Genomic DNA, 11,086 nt, shown 5'->3' on the forward strand with positions numbered 1-11,086 from the left:
TTAGCGTCTCCGCTGCAAAGCATGACCTTAGATGGGAATCACTCCAGCAGCGAAGGAAACTTCTTAGACTAAAATTTCTCCACAGTGTCTTTCACAATAAGACTGGTATTAACAGGGAGCATTATTTGCGACATCCCGATTATGTCTCACCGCGTCTTGATCATGCCTTTAAAATTAAAGAGATCAGGTGTAAAACGAACTTCTTCAAGATGTCCTTCTTCCCCCAAACAATTCGAGAATGGAATAAACTCCCCCATGATATTGCTACCATTACCTCCACTGATGTTTTTTTTTCCTCACTGCGAAATATGCATTGTAATTGAGCCCTTGTTTCTTCAATGATTGTAAAAGTGTTACCTGTCTGCTTGTTTGATTGTAAATTCAGTTGCTTGCCTATCTTCTTTTTATCTGCATTTCCTGCTTTTTCGACTGTGTTTGAGTCGTCTTCCCCCCCCCCCCCCCACTGTAATGCCTCACGGCGCTGTGGGTACTGTAATAAATAAATAAATAAATAAATAAATAAAAAGAAAGAAAGAAAACTATAATGGCACCTAGTGCTTGCCTGGAAGTAAAAAAGACTCCCTGAAAACTACGCAAACATTGACGATGTGTCTCGCTTGCAAAACCGCACTGTCTGCGCTCAAACCTGGCTTCTCTTCGGGCTGCTGGCAGTGGCAAAGCAATGGAATGATGCCTCGCTTCTTTTCCATCTCGTCGACGTACAAAAAAGCGCGCAGTGGTGCTGCTAAGCTTTCTTTCGCCGCGACGTTCCGGAAAAGATATCCGAAAGTGCTTTCAACTCAGCAACAGCACTACGCAGCGCGAATCTGTCTGCCGATCCCTTATAAAAATGGTCTATAGACAGTCTATAGACTTCATATGGACTCTATTGACTTCCTATAGATATTATTTTTGTCTATTCTTAGTCTATAGACTGTCTATAGACAGAAGTCTACTAAAAGTGCATGGCCGTAAATCTATAGATTGTCTATAGAACGTCTTTGGCATTTGTATTGCCTATAGACTTTTGTCTATAGACACTCTATAGAATTTATAGATAGAAGTCTACAGACACTCTATAGACCGTCTAAAACTTTTTTTAAGGGGAGTTCTCTGTTGACGGGATCGCGATGCGGCTGCAGCGTGTGGTGTCTGTGTCCTGAAAAGTACCTGTATCTTTATAGGAAAACTATGAAAACAACGTCTAAATGAGCCGATGGAGAACTCTCGAAGGAGCAAACCAATGCTACCGCGCGCTGCCGATCCTCCTTGGACTAGTTCGCGGCGCCTCCGCAGCGTGGCGTTACTTTTGTGAAAATCGCCAATATATGAAGGAGATCTGGCGCCTCCGGTCAACCTGTGCCGTAGTCCTAGCTTCGAAGAATCGCGTGCAAAATCAACACGCCTAAAGAGCCACGCTCAAATTTTGCATTAGTAAGTATGGTAGTCATTGGTGAATGTCCTCAGAATGAACCAGTTTGACTGAAGAGAACTACCACCTCGCATGCATTTGTGCACTAATAGGCACCTTTAGCATACCGTGTACCATGTTTACGTTACCGGTACCGGAGTACCGGGAGCCCGCGCGGAGCCAATGCGCATGCGCAAATCTCCTTGACGGCTCCAGATGGCGCCACGTACCCGGCAGATACGCGCGCGCCTGCAGCATCGGGATCAATCAGCGCGTGCTCACCGGCGGTGGGCGGACTCTCGGTACTCCGGTAACGGTAACACGGTAGACGGTATGCTAAAGGTGTCTATTAAGGTATACGCACCGATACGCTCGGCGGCAATGATCCGGCTGGTGATGTTATCCAAGGCAAGCTTGCTGTCGTAAATGCGCAGGTAGTTCTTGTAGTAAGCAGTCATCCGTGTTTCGTTCAGCTGCTTGTGCTTGTCTGCAATCCACAGCCTCTCCTCTTCGTGCAACGACATCTGGAGCGCCGTATGTTTCATATTTCGAGTCAGTTCGCACGACAAGGCTACCGACTAAAAGAAAAGTAGAAAATCTGCACGAATTGTAAGATTCTAGTGACCTATTTATTATCTGCTGATCTTTCCTTTTTCAGGCCCAATGAATGAACTAATCGGCAGGTTCTAATTTATTTGTTGTGTATTTTTCCTTTAGTGTCTTCTGGAAATGTTTTGCGTCAAGACATGACCACGAATTCATATTTGGAATAACCAGCACAGACAAATGGGTGGGTTGGACGTAGATTGATTAGAAAGTCGCCGCAGAAACATCAAATACATTTATATAAACGAAAACTAGGCTTTGGTCTGAAAGAAAAAACGTAAAGCAGTATCGTTCACATTGTCAAACAAAAGTAAATACGGCACTTTTTTCAGAGTTCAGGGGTCCTTAAGCGCCATCCGGGAAGTCTGTAAGTGTGCGTCCTTTTGATGAAGCGATGAAAGGCCCTCTTTTAGGTGTTTCCCGCACTAGCTAAAAATATTTATTTCCCTCACAAACGTGCGGGCTGGCTCAGAACAAGCGAATTTTCCGGGCTGGACCGGAAAGAATTTGCAGTTGTGTCTACCGCTAAAGATAAATATCAGATTGTTCCTAAACTTACGTGCAGAAGCACCGTTAACATTTTGAAGGAGAAAAAGTAGCACGGACGATAGGAAAATGGTGAGGTAATAATATTGCCTCCAAGAGTTTTTGCAGTGTTCGATACGATGGTTGGTGTTTTAGGCACCTGATCTTGAGAGCTCAGTGACCTTTGAGAGGAGTGCGGCAGATAGCGACGGACGTTTTAACCAGTCGAATGCGCTTGCTGCTGCTGCCGCCGTGGAGGTGATTTTGCTCGCGGGTGCAAGCTCACTAAAGGTAAAGTAAATTGGTTTTTGAGGAAAGGAAATGGCGCAGTATCTGCCTCACATATATCGGCGGACACCTGAGCCGCGCCGTAAGGGAAGGGAGGAAGGTGAGAGTGAAAGAAAGAGAGAAAGAGGTGCCGTAGCGGAGGTCTCCGGAATAATTTCGACCACCCGGGGATCTTTAACGTGCACTGACATCGCACAGCACACGGGCGCCTCTTGCGTTTCACCTCCATCGAAACGCGGCCGCCGCGGTCGGGTTCGCACCAGGGTACTCAATAAACTTTTCTGTCTGCGCTCGCGCTTGTCAATACCACTAGTTACTATATCGTAGCCCACACAAGTTAGACACACGCACACAGGGAGTGGATAATATTTTATCTGGGAAGTCAACAAAGTACAAAGAACAGGAGGAGAAGGGGGGGGGGGGGGGGGGTAGATCTGGGTGGAACCTCTTCGTCGTGAAGCCATGTATATATGCACCCTTCTCTACTGTCGAACCACCTGCCACCCACCTTCTGCCTCCAGGAAAATTCTGTCACGTGTGAAGCCTCCTAAATTTTGGAAGCGCTCGGAAAGACAGTTCTTTCCGTCTAGCGCTTTCAAAATTTAGGATGATATTCCAACAAGCCAAGCAGACAACTTTGTTAAGCCTCGGATTTGAGTAAAAGCACCAAAGTAATCATCGATTATAAATGCAAGTGCTTTCGCAGAATTGTCGCATCAGATCTGAATCGTCTAGTTATATTTTTATTTGTTTGCTTTTGTTTCGGGTTGGGGGTCGCTCATTGGCAGTATCTGGCGTCACTTACGGTTGGATCTCGACATGTATTGAAGTTTATTAGGTGCACCTGAATGTGGTTCTTAAGGGACAGCGGAGTGCCTGTATTTACTAGCGCGAACGGTAACAGCTGCTTTCTCTGAGGCATAATAAGAGTACAAGACAACGCATCAGCTCCAGAAAGTAGAAGCATACGTACGAATAAGGTGTAATCCGGGGTTGACGGGATATTTCGGATCACTTTGAACTGCACAAAAGTTGGAATTCCAAATTCGAAGCACAGTTTCCCAATCCGGTCAAGGATGTCGAAGTGGGGGTCGTCGGGCATGTTGGAGAGGTCGAGGCCCAAACTGGACAAGAAACGTTTCAACAGGGGCACCTGCATGGATGGTAGCATAAGTCCACGATTAGGCGAAACGTTACAAAGAAGATAGCTTGATGAGGGTAATGACTTTAGAGGCATGGAGGTCAGCTCAAGCATGAACACAGAATGCACAGGGTTACCGTACTGAGTGAGGCATATGAACGACTACGGGGAGCGGAATGTGATAGCATTAAGAATGTCGCAGCATCTACTTCAGCATCCGAGGGCATCTGCATCAGTTTCTTTGCAATTGTCGCTCCATAAACCGCTATGTTTGGACTGCTCACTGCTGTGGCAGGTATGCTGCGATGGTGCCGACATTTGCACATACATCGCATTTCTTTTCTGCTTTTTTTTTTACATTTCGATTATGTATCTAGGTTGCTCACAACACAATGGACAGGTTGCAATGACGTTACAAGATCATGTGATCTCTGTCGACCAATCATTAATTTAACTTCCACCTCTCATGGTGGTCACAATCCGGTGTCCATGGTTGCCACCTGCAACGGTAGGCATGTTGTGATGAAGTCACAAGGTCATGCGATCTCTCTCGACCAATCAGGGTAGACAATCAAGACAGGCTGGGATGACGCCTGGAGGTCACGCGACCTCTTTCAACCAATCAGATCTTTTCGTGAGACCGCCACTGGCGGGGCTTTGGAGTGATGACAACTCAGTGCTATCGCATTAAGGATCTCTTGTGTTCGAGGGCAGTGCATAGAACTTTACATACGGCATGAGTTCCTTTCATCATGTTGCAGTCGATGTGAGTTTCCTTCGTGAGGTTAGAGAAGATGGAGGGAGTGAAGGAAGAAAGAAAAAAAAATGGCTGTGGCTTAGCTTGGTTAAGCCCGGCAATTGCGAAAGCAATATCCGTAGCTAGGCCATGGTTCAGCTGGTAGTGTAGCTGGTGGTGGTGCTTGTGGTCAGACTTGTGGTGATGCATCGGTTATACAATCCAATCAAATGAAATCCAATTCAATCCAATCCAATATGCTAATATGGTAGCTATCGGCCTCGCTACACGACGGGCTGAAAGTGCAACTAGTATTGCTTTCGCAATAAAAATTGACGGTCGATTTGCGTAGTTAAGCAAAATGCGAAACAGGTTCGCTAAAAATTCGCTTTTCACTTCGATTCCCGTGTTCGGATTCATTGTTCACGGATGGAAGTTGTTCGAATAGCGGTAATAGGTGAATGCCCATATACGCGGAATTGTTTATTCTCTGCTTTACATTCATAGATCCCTGGGAGTCCTCATACAACTCATGGAGCAGTAGTGCAGTGGTTAATTGATGCGCCACTGTCCTGCGATGCAACGGGCTGCTATGTGTGGGGCTTGTGAAATCCAGGTTGCCCTTCCCACTCTCGCGTTAAAGGGACTGTTCTCCAGAAAATCCGGCGTCGGCGCTGTCGGCGACGGCGTTGTGAGCGATAAATCACGAGGATGGCTCTGGCAGCCGGCAGCTGACATGGCCGGACACAGATTGGTCGTAGGGTGGAGCGACGTCACGTGACTTGGTCGATTTGGAAGGAGCTGCCAACTCTGGATTCTCAAATCATATGGGAGGCTGAGGGGGATCGAACCCTCCAGCTCCCTTCAATTCCGAGTCGTACATGCTGCCCCTATGCCCCGCAGGCACGGCCGTGTGGCTTGGTTATGCGGGGCTTTAAATGGGCACTGTTTTATGCTGCTGTTCTGACATGATGTCTCCCGGCAAGTCACGTTACATCCGTTCATTTATTTATTTATTTATTTATTTATTTATTTATTTATTTATTTATTTATTTATTTATTTATTTATTTATTTATTTATTTATTTATTTATTTATTTATTTATTTATTTATTTATTTATTTATTTATTTATTTATTTATTTATTTATTTATTTATTTATTTATTTATTTATTAGTTACCTGCATCGCCCCGCAGGGTATTACAGCAGGGGGCGTACAGACTTCATCAGAGGTATAAAACAATTATTGCAGTGCATGGAAAAATGCATCATTAGATGTGATACATACAATGCTCTAAGGCAAACTGTTCCAGTCTCGAACACTTCTAACAAAAAAATAATAACGCAAGAAAATTCCCTGACCTTGAAGAAGTGGTCCAGTCGCTTTGAGATATGACGAGGTGCCTGGATATATTGTTCGCGGTTTATGTCAGTTTTCGAATAATAAATGTCATGGAAAAAGTTCATTCTGATGTACCTTCTACGGTCCTTCAACTCTTGCCATTTATGTTTTCGTCTGCTTTCCGTCATACTAACTTGCCGATTATAATTACCAAGAACAAATCTAACAGCCCTATTCTGAATTTTCTAATTTGCCTACACATTCAGAGGTGTGTGGGTCCCAGTTGTCTGTAATAAACTGAGCTGCTATATAGTTTGCAACTCACGCGTACTGTTTTGTTCAAATTAGTCTCTTGTGCGGATCTGTATGTTTATAATCACCAAAGGAAATATAGTTCCGTCAGCAAAATCTGGTAGGAGTTGGTGTGGACGAAGACCGGTCAAGCTACCCACCTCGGACGGTGCACGCCTCGTTCCCAGCCGGGTGCACGCATGGTACAGGCCGGCAGCCTTCTCCGACGGTTTCTGGCCGGTCGGGGGGATATTGGTGATGTTGATCAAAATGGCCCTGGCTGTTCGGGCCGTTCGTATTTCCAGCTGGCGAGAGGAGAAAAGCAGAATGAGAAAGAACGGGTCATACAATAGGCAAGCTCACGTTAGCATGGAAGAAAGAAGGCAATGAGCTCAGGGGACAGCAATGACTTGTCTTTTGAAGGTTGGCTGTTCTTTCCTATCCTCTCTTTTAAAGCTATGGCTGAGTTAGGGGTTTTGCTTCTGGCAAAAGGAAGCGCCTTCGCTGACGTCGCATACTGCGTCCAGAAAGTAGAGCGTTCTACTTCTACGCAAAAATATTGTTGGTTGGTTATGGCATGGTGTGGTGTGGTGTGGTATGTAATGCGAAGGCAAGATATCCGCTGGTCCTTAAGGGTAACGGAGTGGATTCCAAGAGAAGGCAAACGTAGCAGGGGACGGCAGAAAGTTAGGTGGGCGGATGAGATTAAGAAGTTTGCTGGGATACAGTGGCCGCAACTAGCAAAATACAGGGTTATTGGAGAGACATGGGAGAGTCCTTTGCCCTGCAGTTGGTGTAGTCAAGCTAATGATGATGATGATGTGGTATGGTATGGTATGTTTGCTATGATAAGGAATGGTATTGTATACTATATGGTATGGGGTTCTATGACCGTGCTATGGTGTGGTCATGTATGATGTGCTATGCTATGGTGAGGAAGGGTGAGGTATGACATTGTGTTGTATGGTATGGTATGGTATGGTATGGTATGGTATGGTATGATATGATATGGCATAGCATGGCATGGCATGGCATGGCATGGCATGGCATGGCATGGTATGGTGTGGTATGGTATGGTATGGTATGGTATGGTATGGTATGGTATGGTATGGTATGGTATGGTATGGTATGGTATGGTGTGGTGTGGTATGGTGAGTAATTGTACAGTATGAGACCTTTTGAAGGACACTGACGACAAATTCAAGTCGGCCAGTATCTATAGGTTTCCGCGTTTTATTTAGCGGACTTCTTACAACCTCGGATAGATTAAAAAAGAAATTAAATACAGGTGTCACCACCACCGGCAAGCAAATTGCGGCAACGTCGAGGGGGTTTCTACGAACAGATCCTTGAGCCTAGGCTGCGCCGCCATCCTCTTCCAAACGCTGATAATGCAGTCCCTGTCGGTCTTTACCTTGACTAGAATTGCGGAAAAATTTTAAAAATCTGATTCATTATCTTTTCGTGTGTCTTTTCATGCCGGGCAAACATTACCATAGCCGCTACGAGCCATACACTGGACTTTTAATAAGAATGTGTGCAGGGTAGCACGACACCGCAGTGGTAGAAGCAAGGGGGCAGCCATTCCACCAGCATGGCTGACACACATCTATGCTTCGCACCACAGCCATTTGAATCGCTGCCTGTTTGAATCGCAACCTGTCAGTCCGTACCCACTTGGCTACATTCTATTATGCCGCACTGTCCGACCATTGCGCTCACGCATGCGTCTACGTCGAGGGACAATTTCCCGTCATCGTGCCAGCTGTTGACAACGTGACAATCCGACCATATAAAGAGCCTGCAGCCTGCTGCGGCTTTAGCGAGCCAACGGGCAGCCATTGCACCAGCATGGCTAACACGCACCTACTCTTTGCATTACAGGTGCGTAGCCGCAGTTCCCTCTTTTCAATAAGAAAGGCGGTAACAGACTACTTGCGTGGCTGCCATGGCCAAGTGTGGTTTGTGCTATTGCTCACGACTGCTTTGATTCTGCACTTTGTGGAGACGCACTCGTCTCTGTGGTTCGCTTTCCCGCAATGCACACACAATTGTGGTTAGCTTCCCCGCAGTGCACCCTCCTTAGTTGTGCTACTTTAACTAACAGGAAAGGGCGCTCGCGTCGCAGCGACACTAGCGCCACGGATGGCGTGTTTGCTGCGCGCGCGCGGGGGAGAGACGGGCCTCTTTTGGTCGTATCCAAAAAAGCGCGCGGACGTGTCGCGCGCGGCTCCCCTCTTCGTCGACCGGCGCCTCCTGGTCTGAACATGCTTCCGCAACCCGTCCCGTCCTGCCTCGGAGTTTTGCCTTGCCCTAGCGTGGGCGAACGTTCGCTCGTAACCGTGCTGGTGAGTCGGACGTCCTCGATTCCTCAGCGTATTTTGTTGCTAGCTGGCGTTATTGTTGCTGTAGCAATAGATGCCTTGTTTGTGTCAGCCAGTGTGTCGTTCCTTTGTTCCCTCAGAGCAAGGACCGCCTAGTCGGCGTGCGCTCGGTAGTGCTCGCGACCACTGGGTGGTGTCCGCGCGGTTTTGAACTGGGTCAGCCGCGGTTAAACGGGGAGAACGTATTTATCTCACCAATTAAAACCCCACAACTTCGGTTGTTATGCTCCGGCGACGTTCAGTCTAACCGCGGTCCCAATACGCGCGCCACCTCTGTCTTCACTGAATCGGAACGCGATTTCGAGCATATGAATGAGATATTTAAATTACCCACAAAAATACGACTGCACTCACGACTGGACAAGCTAACCTATGTGCTGAAGATAACTCAATCAAATCAAGCCAAAAAGACCTCGGAAGTTGTTTGGTGTATTTAACCGTCAAGAACTGGTTTAAAGCAGTTACAAAACTCTGGAGGCCTTAGGCTCAAGATTCTGCCCAACAGCTGACTTCGCACCCGCACGAATTACAGGCTTGTCTAGATGACCTTGAGGACTACTCACGAAGAAACAATTTAATTTTACTCGGTATACCCGACGCCCGTGAAACCGGGAAACAAACTGGACAGAAGTGATTGCCACTTTTTACACTACCTTCGGCAACAAACTTCCTCAGCCTAGCCGCAACATGCTGGTGTTCGTCTGTGGGTTTGGTTTGGTTTATGGGTGTTAACGTCCCAAAGCGACTATGAAGGATGCCGTAGTGGAGGGCTACGGATAATTCCGACCACCTTGGGTTCCTTAACGTGCACTGACATCGCACAGTACATGGGCCACTAGCCTTTCGCCTCCATCGAAATGCGACCGCCATGGCCGGGATCGAACCCGAGTGTTTCGAGTCAGTAGCCGAACACCATAACCACTGGGCCACCGCGGCTGCGTGCGTGCGCGCGCGCGCGCGCGCGTGCGTGTGTGTGTGTGTGTGTGTGTGTGTGTGTGTGTGTGTGTGTGTGTGTGTGTGTGTGTGTGTGTGTGTGTGTGTGTGTGTGTGTGTGTGTGTGTGTGTGTGTGTGTGTGTGTGTTGGATTTGGTTTGGTTTATGGGGTTTAACGTCCCGAAGCGACTCAGGCTATGAGAGACGCCGGTAGAGAAGGGCTCCGGAAACTTCTACCACCTGGGGTTCTTTTACGCTGACATCACACAGTACACGGGCCTCTAGAATTTCTCCTCCAAAGAAATTCTAGCCGTGGTGGCCGGGATCGAACCCGCGTCTTTCGAGTCAGCAGCCGAGCACCATAACCACTGAGCCACCGCGGCGGCATGTGTGCGTGTGCGTGTGCGCGCGTGCGTGCGTGCGTGTGTGTGTGTTTGGTTTATGGGGTCTAACGTCCCGAAGCGACTCAGGCTATGAGAGACGCCGGTAGTGAAGGGCTCCGGAAACTTCTACCACCTGGGGTTCTTTTACGCTGACATCACACAGTACACGGGCCTCTAGAATTTCTCCTCCAAAGAAATTCTAGCCGTGGTGGCCGGGATCGAACCCGCGTCTTTTGAGTCAGCAGCCGAGCACCATAACCACTGAGCCTCCGCGGCGGCGCATATATGTGTGTGTGTATGTGTGTGTGTGTGTGTGTGTGTGTGTGTGGAGAGGAGGAGAGAATGTAAGAAAACGAGAAAGAAATCCAGCTCAGACCCTAAAGCCCCTTGTTCCCAGTGCAGGAAGTTACCCTGGGCTTTTCCGGAAAAAACTCTATAGCTGTATCACAGCGTGTCAATCTGGCGCGTTTGTTCATAGTGTTGCATTAGGATACTTACATCCCATGAAAGTAAGACAGGCGAAATTGCTTTGATACCGAATTTGGTTAACTTGTCTTAGAAAAAGCACATTTCGCAGAGCTAAGCCGCGCCCTCTAACGAACCTTATTGTCAGCTATGATTCCTATAGGCTACCCAAGTCTTCCCAGAAGCAGTGGTAGGAAAATGATCTTACCGTAGTGAATGGTTCATATTGTTCTTTGTATGTACTGCACACAAAGTTGTAGAAATCTTCACACGGCGGGATGCTCCAGTTCACAGTAGAATTGATCAAATCGGTAGCCACGCGAATGCCGTCAGGATTGTACTTATTTCGGAAAGTCGTTGGAGTCCGGGTGGTTGTCGTAGTGGTCGTAGGCTTGGTGGAAGGCAGTGTTACCCAGATGGTTGGCTGTACCCAGGTAGGTCTGACTGTCCATCTGGTGGTACTGCCCGGAACTGGCATGTGGGCCGGGTGTACCAGGTCGGCCGCACACAGAGGCACAGTTCCGGGCCTGTTCGCTGAGGGCATCAGAAAAGCAAAGAACTGTTGGTAATGAGGCGAAAGG

This window comes from Amblyomma mixtum, chromosome 8 (assembly GCF_055824585.1).
Source record: "Amblyomma mixtum isolate Tamu chromosome 8, ASM5582458v1, whole genome shotgun sequence".
NCBI classification, from domain to species: Eukaryota; Metazoa; Arthropoda; class Arachnida; order Ixodida; family Ixodidae; genus Amblyomma; species Amblyomma mixtum.